Raw genomic sequence first — 15,655 nt, forward strand, 5'->3', positions numbered from 1 at the left:
TCAGGAGTTGATTTACACAGTGCCCTGAGCTGGGGCCCAGTGGAGTAGGAACGCCTGGATTCTCTGACCCCTTGCTTTAAAGACTGAAGCACCTTGAGCACAGAAGTAGGTGGCAGGAAGTCAAGCACTCCAACCACTAGGCCAACTGGCCCTTCAAGCCCCCTATTACAGAGGTACATAATCAGCCCTTTCTAGCCACGTGGTAGTTGAAGTCTGGTGGTGCCATTTGGGCTCATCAAAAACTGAAGGACTTGATGTTGAGAGGTCCTGGCTCAAATTTCTTTGCCATTCTCCCTCCTCTTTTGTAAATAAGTAATATACAGAAGCAGGGGCAAGCTGCCAGTTGAATGACTTGTGTCATACAGGAGATCAGATTAGCTAATCAGTCATCTTGAACTCTATGAATTAGCTGAACTGATATTAATTAATTGTCAGTTTGGGGAATGTGGAGCTCTTGCAGCCTTGGATTTAGTCAAAGGCAAAATAACGATTAGCTGGGAGTACAGAGTGAGATTCTCTTCCTGAAATTGTACTTCAAATTTGAGAGTTATAGGCCTTGAGAAATTATTTGAAATGGGTTCTTGTCTCCACCTCTGAAGAAAATGATGCTCCATAGTCTGCTCAGGAAAGATGAAATACAAAATAAGAGATCATCATATGTAGCACTTTTACTCTTCAAAATATTTTACAACCATTAATTCTCTTTTTCATAATGCCCTGTGAAGTAGCAAGATCAGTATTATCTAGAGCTGATCAGGAAATTGTTGATTTTTTTTTTCAGAAAATGCCACTTCCCAAGAAAAGTTTCAAGTTTGATGAAGGTTTTTCAGGTCCAGAATGGAATTTCTGGTCAAAGTTAGAGAGGGAGAGAATGCCACCCCCAAATACCCAAAAGATCAGTGGTTAGGGAACTCACCTGGTATGTGTGAGACCCATGTGAAAGGTCCTGCTGTGTTCAATTCAGAGCTAGGACTTTAGCTTGAGTCTCTCACATCCTATGTGAGTACCTAACCACCTTCATTCAGCCTTTTGTTCTTTTTTTAATCTCTCATATTGAAGCCATTCCACTGTGTATAAATAATTAAATATACATTGGGCCAGAGAGAGACTGACTCACTCTAGAGCACTGACTCAGGCAGAACAGGAACTTGAATATCAGTCCCCTACCTGCCAGTTGATTGCCCTACCCCCTGCACTATTGGCTATTCTGGGACAGGAGCTCGCTTACTCATATTTTCATGAAAAGTTTCAAAGTCTCATTTTCACTCTGCATCGGAGCAAACAAACTTTTAAACCTCAGCTTATTTGTGCATGAAACAGAATTCATGTTTTATGGCCAGCCAGAAATGGGTGGGGAAATTAAGTCACTCCACCTCTCTTCCTCATTCAAGGCCAAGGTGGAAACTAGCATGACAGCTGTCAGAGAAGCGACGAGTCTCTGGCTCCCACTGTTGTGCTCAAACTACATATCTCGCTGAGAGCAAGACAGTAAATGTCCAGATAGCAGTGCAGGCAAAGTGTGATGTAGACTGGAAAAAGTTTGATAGTTAAGCTAGCAAGAGATAGAAAAGGATTTGGCCATAACAGTCTAATATAAATTCTACAAACAATAGATAAACTGTGGCCTTCAAATTCATGCTAGTTTATTGGCTTGCCAAGAATTAAGTTTCTCTATCTGAATGGAATGTTAGATTTTCCCTCTCTCCTATATTCTGGCTGACCAAAACTTTTTGTTCTCTTTGAGCAATGCTCATTTTTGTAGGAAAGGTACCAAAGAATAAAGATATGTTTTTCCATGATTGGTTAACATTTGATGTCACTTGCTGCTGGGGATGCAAGTTCCCAACACTTCTTATTACTTAAGACATGGAGCGTCTAGCTGTTTCTCTGGATGAATGGTTTATCATCCAAGTATACTGAAATCCATCAGTTTCTTTCTATTGTGTCTGCAGCCAACAGTGGATTGATTCTACAGTGAAGAATTAAGGGCAGCGATGCATTATTACAGCAGTCAGAGTGTTTCAGTATTCAGCCCTGAAGCCTCTGATACAGATTTCCAGAAGAACGTTAGTGTAGCTCTTCAACTCACGTTTTCAGTCAGGCATTTGTAATAAACTTCTGGTTTAAATATTCACATAATTTTACTGAAAGTAAGTTCAGGAACACTGAGCGATACTTCAATTGGTTTTGCATCCCCTGCCTACTTAATATTGTTGCAATATCCATCTTTGCATAGTATAAGAGGCACAGTGATTTAAAAAAAGCCAACTTGCTCCTATAGCTTCCATGCCAAAAAGCAGAACAATCTACTACAAAATCTATCTCAAAGTTCTGTGCACAAACTGAACGTTTCTACTTCGCAGGCCGTCATAACAACTGACACCCCAAAAATGTTCCTATGCAGAGGATCCATAAAATATTTTGGGGGGAGTGGGAATGGATGTGTGTGTGTGGCCTGAGGAAATATGGGAGAACAGGGCAAAGCTAAATACTTTGGCTACTATCCTGGAAAAATAATGTGTAAAGATGTAGTAGCACCTCTATATAGCATATTAAATAATATATGCAACCGTGCAGCTAGGGCTGAGAGTCTTGCCCAGATAATTTTCCTGGCTTTGGATGGGGAGGAGGGCTCTTTGGCTGCTGCATTTTTTTTTAAAGTTGACAGATATATTGTATCTATGGGTAGAGTTTGTCCCATTGCCTTTTATACGATATAATCTTTCAAAAAAAGTAACTAAATTTGCAATTACTACTAGCTACTATCCAAAAGAGCTTGATAGGCTCCAAAGGGGGGATTTGTTTGCATTTTTCCTAAAGAAGATTAATAGTATGCTTAGTAATAGACAAAATATGTTATGTTTATATAATCCTCCTAAGACTATGAAAAGCATCCAATATTTAATAATTGTAACAGAGACCCCTTGATAGTTCACCACTTTGTGTCAGCAGCTCATCTGGCCTCTCATACTCACTGCAGCTAACACACTTGTTATAGTCTGTATCTAAAAGGTATCGTGTAAGATATAACTGGAAAATTAATAATTCACCGATCATTAGTATTCCCATGTGATGTATGTATGGGTTATGTACAAAGAGTTATGGATAGGTGCTAGACTTATATTTTAGAATGTGTTTGGCAAGCAATTCATAAACCCACTTTGCCCTAGACAATGGAATGTATTTGCTTGGCTGACTAGCTCGGTTGTCAGGCAGAGACAATGAAGGCATATTTACATAAAATGGAAACAAAGCCATCAACCTTGTGAGTGGGAGAGAAAGCCTCAACTATAAAGATGGGGTCTGAACCTCAAAGGATAAATAATTGAATTGATTGTATACAATATTACTGTATTATAACAGTGTATCATGTAAAGTCTTTTATGAAAGCTAATGACACTAATGGTGATTAATATAATTGTAAAATGTATGTATTAACACTATATGAGGAATTATGGATACTCACTGAAATTATATTTTAAAGTCTGCCACCAAACAAAGGGAGAAAAAGGTTCTCTCCCAGACAATATAAATTAAGTATTATGGAATCAAAACAATGGAAGCCCTATTCACATATGAATCAGCATTGAGATGGGAAATCCACAGGAAGGGAAGAACAGCATGAGGTCACTCTGCCTCTTGAAACTCGGTCAATGAACTCAGAGATATGAGGGACACAAAGATTTTGGTTATCGTTCACCTAGGAAGACGAGGGAAACCAGCACCTTGTACTGTTATGGAAGGTCCTGACTTTGACAAAGTCATCCCTGGCTGGAAAGAAGAACGATTGGTAAGAAATCTACCTTGAACAAAGATTATAACTTGTTGAGTTAGTTCTTAGACAATAGAAAGCATATTTTATTTTTATTTGCTTGTATTTTTACTTTTATTTGCATTTTTGTCTTTATCTCTTGTACTTAATCTCCTTTAAAGCCCCCCTCTTTTTGATTAAATAGACTTGTTTTACTTTTCATCTAAACCCAACCCAGTGTTGTATTTGAATTTAAGCAATTGTTAATTCTAGTTGAAGAAATAAGCTGTGCGTTGATCTCTTGTAACTTTAGTGCCCTTGTGGCCTAGATGGAGTCTGCTCTGCAGATAGCTCTGGCCAAGAAAAGGTGAACACAGGAATGCAGCAGTGAAAGTCCCTTTCACCCCAGGGGCACCTGTTCCAAATCCCCCAGAATGAACACACACACACACAATACAATGAATATAGGAAAAGGAAATATTTATTTAGCAGGGGAAAGATAGGGAGAGCGGTAAAACAGGATTGCATTCAACACAAGGCCCCACAGGCTCAATAAAGGAGGATTTCAGGGCAGGTGGTGACACAACCTGGCTGAACCCCAAAACATCACAATCATTATCTTGTTATTTTAAAAATTGGATGGCTCAAGAGATTGGTAATTGGACATAAACTTTCATTTCTACTCCAGATCACTGTAATCAAGAGTTGTTACCATCTGGAAGATTGTTTGGTGGCCTGTGTGGAGTGGTTTGTTGGTATTAGTTCAGTTCCCTGTGGACAAGTATATGTATTACAGAAACCACAACCATAATCAGTACCACTGTGGACTTGCAGCAAAGGCAATCTAAGGAATGAGGGCCAGAACATGCCTGGCTCTTATATCAGTCCACAAGGAGAAGAGATGAAGAAGCTACCCCAAAGTGGGAAAGGAAGAGGTGGCCACAACCCCTCATCCTTCAACTGGCCCAGAGAGCAGGATCAGTGCAGCTCAGTAGAATAACCTGTACTTAATGAAAAGGGATAGCAGTGGATGTCCTTTTGCCCCCATGCACTGGGGAGTTCAAGAAAGAATTCTTCTCCCCCAACATGTGTGTGGCTGCAATCCAGGGCTGTTTCTAAATGGGACAACTAAGGCCTAAATGAGCATGGGGACTGAAATATCCACTCCCTGCTAGAACTGGTGTCCCAGGTCAGGGTAGAGGCACATGGGTGGGCATAATGAGGAGGCTCACATTACTGCTGCACTTCCATCTGTTCTGTAAATAAAGGATTTCAGCGTTCAGGGGCTGAGCACTTTCAACTTCCACTGAGTTGAATGTTAGGTGAGGGCATTCAGCACCTTGCAGGACTGGGGCTCTGGGACTCACCAGTAAAATGCTATCTGAGCCTTTTCTAATAGTATAATTTTGCAGTTCTTACTGAAATTACCAATACAGTTTCACTTGGCAAAGCCTCCCAGTTCATTTTGACCAGCTTCCTGGTTCATGCAGTCCAAATCCCTTCTCTTTCCTGCTTCAAAACAATTCAAAAAATTGAATTATATTCAATATTGAATTGAATATATGTTCAGTGAAGCATTATGGTCAGATACCCACTCTGTTTTCTATTGTATTGCACTGCATTATACCCACTCATGCCTTTAGTCTGTTAGCTTAGAGCTAGGGACTTTATTATTCATTTGGTACATTTAAGATGGTATATATAGTTGATAATTTTGAATCCCATCAGAGTGATGATAGAATAGAGTGACTAGATGTCTCGATTTTATAGGGACAGTCCCGATTTTTGGGTCTTTTTCTTATATAGGCTCCTATTGCCCCCCACCCCCTACCCCTATTTTTCACATTTTCTGTCTGGTTACCCTATGATAGAAATGTGTTCGGCTAGCACTTTAACTTGCTGACATTAGCATGAACAAAAACTTTGTTTAAAAAGGGATTAAGGGTAAATGTGACATCCCACCATTGTAAACTCTACAAAGCAAGTAAATACGTTCAAGTTATGGGGGCACCTCTTAACTATACCCTAATGCCAAACAGCATGCTTCCACTAACAGTTACAGACTTCAGACTGTCACCCAGAACTTTCTGTCTTCAGCTGATAAAGAAATAGCCACATTCATTTCTTTCATAGTATAATGCAAAATCTTAATTAAAAGCTTAACAACACTCATCAAATATCCAGGGTTGACATATGGGCAATAGTTAAGTGTGCTGTGCATTATGTATTTGTGGAGGAAGCTTGAGGGTGGGAGTAGGTGGACTAGAATGCACAATATTTAGCCAGTGTTCAGCCAGTGCAGTTGCCTCTATGGAACCAAGCAGCCGTGACTATAGGCCACCAGTACTGGGGAAGCAATTGGTACCACTTCTCAGCTAAGTACTGTCCAGTGCTTTTTTCTTAGCATGGAGGTCTACTTCTGAGTTGAAGATGCTTATGGAGATAGAGTTCAGAGTGGTTGCCATGTTAGTCTGTATCAGCAAAAAGAACGAGGAGTACTTGTGGCACCTTAGAGACTAACCAATTTATTTGAGCATAAGCTTTTGTGGGCTAAAACCCACTTTATTGGATGCATGCAGTGGAAAATACAGTAGGAAGATATATATATATATATAGATATATATATATATATATACACACAGAGAACATGAAAAAATGGGTGTTGCATACACACTATAATGAGAGTGATCAATTAAGGTGAGCTAGAGGATAGCCCAGAAATTCAGATGTGGAGCCAGGCTTCGATTCTGAACCACTGCCTCAGAATTCAAAGTTCTTAGGAGCTGAGGTTTTAGTCTAGGTCCCATCTGCTCTTATAACAATGGAGATTAGAATATTTACTTGACAAAAGTGGTCTGTCACCCACTCCTATTTATTTCAGTGGGAGTAGACAGATAGTTTAGACTCAAGATTTATGACTGCTATGGAAATAACACTAGACAAAATCTAAAAGGATTTTTATAGGAGTTCCTAATTTAAAACCTACACACAACAGCCCTCTGCCCCCACCCCTTTCTTTTTTTAGAAACTTCTTTGATATTAACAGCTTGATGAGTTAGCTATAATGTTTTCCTTCTTAGTTAATAAGTAGAGCTATTATCTTATGTAAACCCCTTTCACATAAATATTTACTCTTTGCTTTAGACTTTGTCTATTTAGTTTATATGAATATTTAAAAAAATCAAATGAAAGTTAGTTGTTGTGCCCCTTGCCCCTAACTTCTGCTTACTTGTCTGGCTCACTGTCCTTGAAGTATGCTGGAATTATTCAGACTACAGATCCATCTCTGTAACATGCTTTTGGAACATTGTCAAGCTCTTTTTGAATTGACTGTATGTTATATAATCGGTGTTTTATTTTTCTTTTGCTTTTGATCATTTTGAGGTATGCTGACTTCTTAAATTTTGGCAGCCTTTAGCGCTTATGTGAGGCTCTTTTTTGCACTGTTGTAGAAGTTGGTGAGCTGCAAAGGTCACGGGAATGAGTTATTTAAAAACTGACACATGCTGGGTGCCAGCCAGTATAATATAGATAGACGCTTGAGGGGGCATTTTATGGTTTAAATTTCAGCTTTGGCTATTATTGACTAATCAGACTTTGTCAGTACAGTTTTTTAACATAAGTATTCCTATTTCTCATATGTGTATTTACATGGCTATAACATTAATGGTACTTTAAAATACCAAATATATTAGAATCATAGAATCATAGAATATCAGGGTTGGAAGGGACCTCAGGAGGTCATCTAGTCCAACCCCCTGCTCAAAAGCAGGACCCATCCCCAATTAAATCATCCCAGCCAGGGCTTTGTCAAGCCTGACCTTAAAAACTTCTAAGGAAGGAGATTCCACCACCTCCCTAGGCAACGTATTCCAGTGTTTCACTACCCTCCTAGTGAAAAAGTTTTTCCTAATATCCAACCTAAACCTCCCCCACTGCAACTTGAGACTACTACTCCTTGTTCTGTCCTCTTCCACCACTGAGAATAGTCTAGAACCATCCTCTCTGGAACCACCTCTCAGGTAGTTGAAAGCAGCTATCAAATCCCCCCTCATTCTTCTCTTCCGCAGACTAAACAATCCCAGTTCCCTCAGCCTCTCCTCATAAGTCATGTGTTCCAGACCCCTAATCATTTTTGTTGCCCTTTGCTGGACTCTTTCCAATTTATCCACTTCCTTCTTGTAGTGTGGGGCCCAAAACTGGACACAGTACTCCAGATGAGGCCTCACCAATGTCGAATAGAGGGGGACGATCACGTCCCTCGATCTGCTCGCTATGCCCCTACTTATACATCCCAAAATGCCATTGGCCTTCTTGGCAACAAGGGCACACTGCTGACTCATATCCAGCTTCTCGTCCACTGTCACCCCTAGGTCCTTTTCCACAGAACTGCTGCCTAGCCATTCGGTCCCTAGTCTGTAGCTGTGCATTGGGTTCTTCCGTCCTAAGTGCAGGACCCTGCACTTATCCTTATTGAACCTCATCAGATTTCTTTTGGCCCAATCCTCCAATTTGTCTAGGTCCCTCTGTATCCTATCCCTGCCCTCCAGCGTGTCTACCACTCCTCCCAGTTTAGTATCATCCGCAAATTTGCTGAGAGTGCAATCCACACCATCCTCCAGATCATTTATGAAGATATTGAACAAAACCGGCCCCAGGACCGACCGCTGGGGCACTCCACTTGACACCGGCTGCCAACTAGACATGGAGCCATTGATCACTACCCATTGAGCCTGACAATCTAGCCAACTTTCTACCCACCTTATAGTGCATTCATCCAGCCCATACTTCTTTAACTTGCTGACAAGAATACTGTGGGAGACCGTGTCAAAAGCTTTGCTAAAGTCAAGATACAATACATCCACTGCTTTCCCTTCATCCACAGAACCAGTAATCTCATCATAGAAGGCGATTCGATTAGTCAGGCATGACCTTCCCTTGGTGAATCCATGCTGACTGTTCCTGATCACTTTCCTCTCATGTAAGTGCTTCAGGACTGATTCCTTGAGGACCTGCTCCATGAACAAGCACCACCATCGTAGCCACATTTTAAATAATCATTTATCTTTGATATTTACTGCAGTTCATCACTTCAACCTTTGTTTTTCCTTTTTATCTTTCAAAGGCAAATGCTAGATTAATTTCATAACCTACAGTTTATCAAAACACTTGTTCTAAGCACTGTGTTCCATCAAACCAACAACAGTGGGCCACATTCATCCTTCAGTATCTCACTGGAGCTTCCACAGTGAGTCTGACACAATGATATTAACACCATTCAAACAAGAAATATGAAAATGGATAAACTTGGAGGTGCTAAGTGAACTTTTCCTCATCCTCTATGGTGAATATATTTAGACAGATACTGAACTATCTGGAAATAATTTGGTTTGCAAAATCCAGCATCTGCTACTTTGCTGGTAATCTTTATCTCCAGTTTCATGTAGCAAAATGTTAGTAATCTTCATGTGATTGCATCTACTCTTAGCAGAAATAAGATAATAAGGGTGCTTGCATCTGGGAGTATGAATAAAAATGATTTAATCAAATCCATTGAGGATTTATAAAGAACAAACCCCATGATTTTCCTTTCCTTTTCCATTGTAGTTAAATGCATTCACAGATTTAAGATATGTGATTAAAATATTGCATGTATTTTACATATCAAAATGATAAAGAGACACCTTACATAGAATCCAAATGGTAATACATGGGATACATATGCAGAGTAGTTACTTGAACATATTATTAACTAAAACTATGTGCCTGCACCGGCAACGTACTTTTTCTTAAGATACAGAAGCTTAAGGAAAAGAAATGAAAAGAAAGCAGTAAAGAGAAAGTGTCTGCCTCCTACTCCAGCACAGCAGTTTCCCTCTCACCTTACTAGAGGTCAAGCAACTGGAACACAACATGTACTGCAGACAGATCAGCCCTGGCACGCATACAGCACAGCTGTGTATCTAAAGCTGTATGCCAGATACAGGCTTGCATTTTCTAGTGCTTGCTAGTTGTTAGATCGTTGAGGACATCAGGATCACCATAGACATTTCAGGGAAGGACACACGTGTCCAAAGGATGCAATTATAATAAACCATGCTCCTTGAAGCTTTAACTTGCACATATGCTGAGGTGCAGTAAGCATAGAAGCTTGTTGTACGATAGCGATATGAAAACAGGTGTGATGTGATGTGAAACGATAGCAGTGATCGGATGCAGTGATGTTAAACAGACAGTTCTCAATGCTATCAACACACATTACACACTTTCAAACAAAAAGGGGTTTCTTGCATTTGTTTTTCTTATGGATTTAAATGAAAAGCAAATGAATCCCTTGAATAACTAGAATTGTGTTTCTTCTCATTAACTTTTTATTTGAAGCCCATTGTCTTTTTGGAGTTACTGTCGCGAGCTAGAACTGATGCTTGGAGCAGAAAGCTTTGCACATCCAGAGCCAAATCCTGGCTCCCTGTGCAAACCAGGTACATAGGACCCATGTAAGTGTAGGCAGAAAAAGTCTTTTCTCCACCCCAATCTGATAGCAGTAGTGGAGCAGCAGCACAGCCATTTATGGCTGTTACTACATCCCAGGGGCTGTGGTAAAGTCCAGTATCCTTCAACTACATGTGGTTTTGGCTAGTAAATCTACAGTCATCCTCCCTGACCCACTTCCAAACTCTCTGTGCTGTGGTGAAGCAATGCAATGCTCCAATGCACACACACAGGGCACAGTCCCCCTGCCTAGACTGTGCCTGAAGGGACAAGGCTTGCTCAGAAAGCTTGTATCTGTAATATTTACTACAGGCAAGACTATCTGAACCTTCCACTAAAGCCAGCTACATCAACCAAAAGGGGAAAGAGTTTACAAATATTTTAATTAAAATAATTTTTTCTCTCCCCTCTTTTTCTTTATCCTCCCTCAGCTACTGATGTCCAGATAGTAAAGACATTCTCACCAGTAGAGACAACCCTACCAAAACAAAAACATTGCATAACAAAACCATGCCTGATTAATTTATAAATACCTTCTCCCCCATTCCATTTTAATAGGGTTCTCTCAGCTTAAGTTGTGTTTTGAGTCTTTTCTAGCTACACCACACAGGGGATGTGGCCTTATCTTAAAGTCAGACACAAACCGAAATGCCTCCCTGAAGAGCCAGGGATTTGTGAGATCCCATGTTATAGACCAGCAGGCAGAACAAATTGACCTAGAAGCAGATAGTACACAAGTAGTTAAACCAGGGGCTCTCACAGTAGCTGACAGGTATTTTATTGCTCATTATGATCCCCAAAGTGTCACAGGCTGCCCATAACAAAATAGCAAAAGAACACTTCATTAGCCCTAGCCTCCAATTTTGTGTACTCAGGTCCATGAAAATATTCTTGTCACAAAGGCAGAAAACAAGAATGAGACATAAAACAGAGCAGAACGACAGATATGGGAGAGGAAGGTCAGCATGATCTTTGTTGCATTCTGAAAGAAACGAGCAAGGGAAGTAATCATCTCACCCATCAGACCAAAACGCTCTGTACTTGGTCGTTGGGAACTCGAGAGGAAGATGTGGAATCTCCTGGGGGTTGGGCAGAGTTTAGGATATTACAGCTAGTCGGAGGTGGATTAAGATTTATTGGTGCCCAGAGAACAAAGAACATTTGGGCCTCCCACGCTCCCCTCGCCATAGGGCCCCGCCCCTCGCCCCCAGCCAGAAGCTGAAGCTGGGCCGTGACAAGAGCCACCCAGAGAGTGCAGGCTGCTTTGGGGAACTCTGGACCTTCCACCTACCCTGGGTGGGGGCCCAGGATGCCTGAGAGCAGCCCCAGGCCCATGTCCCTGCCCCTCCGGGCTGCTCTCAGGACCCTGCCCAGGGTAGGTGGAGGGTCTGGGGCTCCCCACAGCAGCCCAGGCTCCCTGTGCGGCTTTTATAAAGGCCTGGCTCCAGCTTTCACCCTGGCCAAGGGGTGGGGCCTCAGAGGGAAGAGGAGAAATAGGGGGGCAAGGCCACAGTTCTGGAGCCGGTGGCCCCACCTTCTAAACAGGTTCTGGCGCTTCTGGAGGCCTCTAAATTGATCAGGGCCCCTAGTCGTGGGCCCCATGGGCCTGTGCATTAATCCTCCCCTGCATCCAGTCCTTTAATCAAGCTATTCTTGTACAGAGGAACGCTGGGAGTTGCTTACATGAAGACAACTCCATTTAAGCCAATGGGGATGCATGAGGTACAGTGAGAGCAGATTTTGGGCTCAGTATCCCAATCTCATGTTATACACCCAAAGAAAATCATAGCATTTTACCCTGTGACTAGTATTTCTTAATTTAATTCCTAATTTCACATTTTAACTCTCCTTTGCCTCTCACTCTGAAATTTTACTTACTTAATATTCTGCCTTTAACTGTCTGACTATATGTCCTTGCAGTCAATGTGAACAAGGAAGGTAATGTTAATGTCAAATGGCTTCTGAAAATATAAAAAACATACAAAGTTCCATTTAAAATAGTTTATAATCTTTGGAACGTCTGTAGGGTAACATTATATGCGATTTATTCTTGTCTAGTTAAGGTCGGTAGCTTTTTATACAGACTGTTAAATACAGTGAATGGTTACCATAGTTACAGCTGAATTTGAAAATTAACTTTATTTTATTATAATTCCAGCCTCTTACTGCAATTCTTCTTGCTCTGGTACAGTTAAAAATATGTATCTACGTAATTAACCCTGATAGTCAAGATTTCTCTCTCATTCATTTAAAATTGCATTTGGCAAGATAATGGCTTAGAGACATTTTTAGGTCAGGAAATGCAAGAAGGTAGCTGCCAACTACTGTGAGCTAGCAGTAGTGCAATATATTGTATTCCTGTTTTTCTGGTTTAAATTGGGTAGCTTAATATATCATAAATACATACCATAAAATAAATAGATTAAGATGCACATTTTCCAGATTTATTTTAATAAATATGTATTGACTGTATGGAATTGCATTATATTAGCATTTATTTTCACTGAGGATCTGATCCAAAGCCCATTGAAGTTAACGGGAGATTCTTTCCACTGATTTCAGTGAGATTTGGATCAGGCCCTAAAATGGAATGTAGCAAGAAATAACAGTGTATGACTTTATATAATATATACAGCTAAACAAATTCCTATTCCTTTGGATGGAAAAATAACATTCATATCCTCGTCTCAAAATGACATCTCCATGAACTTTTCCATAGTTGTGAATAATTGATAATAATCCAGGATCACATGTCATAATGAAAATAGATTGAGCCACCAGTGATAATGTTCAGGGCTTTTAGTATATCCAGATCTATCCCTTAATTCATGGGGAAACGGAATCCTAATCCATGGCCACATAAGAAATCACAATCATTAGTCAACTTCCTCCATGTGGCCTAGAGATTAGAAGCTTTGACCTTAGGCTGCAGAAACACAGGTAGCTACTTGGTGCATTAAAGAATTTTGCTCCATGAGTGAGAACAAACAATAACAGGTGTAATACATACCATCCAATAGAGGGCTGTGGGACACAATGCAGAAGCCAGTGCATTGCACTGGGAGGGCATATAAGATTTTTCCTCTCTTTGTAAATGTTTTCCTTGGATTTTTCTGATGCAAAAGGATTGCACAGATTACATTAGAATACTGATCAACTGACCACTTGGCACAAACCCACATAAAGTAACACTAGCAAATACAGTTGTTAACTTTGAAGGCTTCCAAAAGTATGGATTTATATTGTTACACACAGTACTGGTATAACATTAAGAAACCCTACAACTATCATACTTTAAATATTAAAATTAAGCTTTAAAAGTAAAAAATATAAATGAGTAATAAAGGACTCTGAGAATATTAACTACATTAAATACATATTTAATTAACTTGCAACACATGTACTGTGATGGCATATGCTTCTCAGCAAAATAGAAATGCCATTGTTCAACGATCCCTATTCTAGGCTTCTTTCCAACCTGAGACTGAGTCATCTGATGAGTCATGTAAGTAAAATGCGCAGAAATTCTGCAATAGAGGAAAAGCACATTTCCCCAATTACTCATAAGTAAAATATTTTTGGAGCAGAGCCTGGTGTGTGTTAGGAATATGAAGGGTGTTTCTATTTAAAAAATAAAAGGATCAATCATTGCTTCAGCTGCCATTGAATTCTTTCAAAAAACATGCAGCCTAGATTTGCTTTTTAAATCACTTTTCATGGCTCTGTATGAAACAGAGTACAATACTGTCAATTTCAGGATCAAATAGAAAATGACTGTTTACTCATTCATCTCTGCATCATATTTAAAATCTAGAGCCCAAGGACAAATTCAACCTGCACACTTGTCTGAAATGTGGGCTGTAGAAAGCTTATGGGTTTTAGAATCTTGAAGATGTACTTAGAAGATAAGAAGGATTTTGAAGAAATAAATACATCCCTAGTTCAATTAAAGTTTCTATCTTTGTATAAAATAATGTGTTGAATTCAAACTCTGGCAGCACTCTGATGTGGTCAAATTTCCTATACTAGCTAAAAGCCTGATGAGGGCCAGGGAAAAACAATGCTGGGGAAAAAAATCACAGCTCTTCAAATAGTGCAGGACATCTACCCTCAGACATTCACGAACAACTCCCACTGACTCCCATGACATCTGCAGTTTGAGCAACTCAGAGAGCAGAACTTGGGCTATCAGCAAACACTGCAGAGGTAGTAATTCAAAGAAAAAGGGATAAAAGTTGATCACTGTTGTATCTTTGAGTTTGATTAACTGTGTGTAAATCAACACAGAACCAAGTATGGAACAGAATAGTCCCCAAATCACAGTATTTTCCCTCAGTACATTACATTATATCCTCTAGTACTAACAAACATTACTGCTTGTTATGGAAAACAGTAGTATTATAATTAGGGTGTGAAAAATGAATGAATCTCTGCAAAAAGAGCACTTCTGATAGGTTCACTGATAACCTTGTAGCAGGATTTCTACCACAGTTGCCAACTTTCACACAGTAAATAAGCACCTCGATTTTCACAATAAGCCAAAAATCAAGCTAATCCCATTTCAAAACAAGGCCAAAACAAGCCAATCCCTAAGAACCCCAACACTCTATGTGACTAGATCCCCCCGGCGTGCAGTCTGGGACTGTGGTGGGCCCTCTGCACACCCCTGACTCTCTCGCCCCCTTGCTCCTGCTTGCCAGGAGCCAATCAAAAAAAAAAAAAAAAGAAGCAACAAACTACACCAAGCAATAAGCTACAAGCCAAAATCTAGCCAACAAGCAACTCACAAGCCAATTAAGCCAAAAACAAGCCCAATTTCTGCGTTTTTTTCACGGGTTTGGCATGTCTGGTCTCTACTCAACGTTGGGATGCTTCCTTGTGATTGTGTCTGGGGAACAGCTCTGCCCAGTCTGATATCCCTTCCTGTCCCTCATTCACCCTGTGGCCCCTCTTACACTCCACAAGTTGTGGTGCTTCCTGTCCATGACTTAGAGTGCTCCCTCTTTATCACTGGCCCTCCAACCAGGTCACTATGTGATGTCCACTTCTGGAGTAAGTCTCACCAAACTGGCTGTCTGGGTATTGTTCCCAGAAGTCCTCTAATTCAAAGCTATGCCACTTCCCCAGTGGCTGGTATGGGAACCTGGGCCCACCCACTGCTCCAGGTTCAGTTCCGGGATGCTCAAATCTGCAGCCAAGCTCTGCACGGTTCCAAACCTTGCTGCTGTTTTGCTGAGCTTTTCCTTGCTCCTCCACTCTTCTGGGTAAGCCCTTTCTTCAGGCCCTGGGTCCCAGGGCTTTTACTCTCCTCCTGGGTTTCCTTGTTTCCCTTTCTAAGCCCAGAGAGTGACTGCAGGCTTCCACACTGCAGCCCTATGCTTCTTTTTCTTTTTCATGGTGAAGGAGACTTGA

This window comes from Lepidochelys kempii, chromosome 2, assembly GCF_965140285.1.
Source record: "Lepidochelys kempii isolate rLepKem1 chromosome 2, rLepKem1.hap1, whole genome shotgun sequence".
NCBI lineage: Eukaryota > Metazoa > Chordata > Testudines > Cheloniidae > Lepidochelys > Lepidochelys kempii.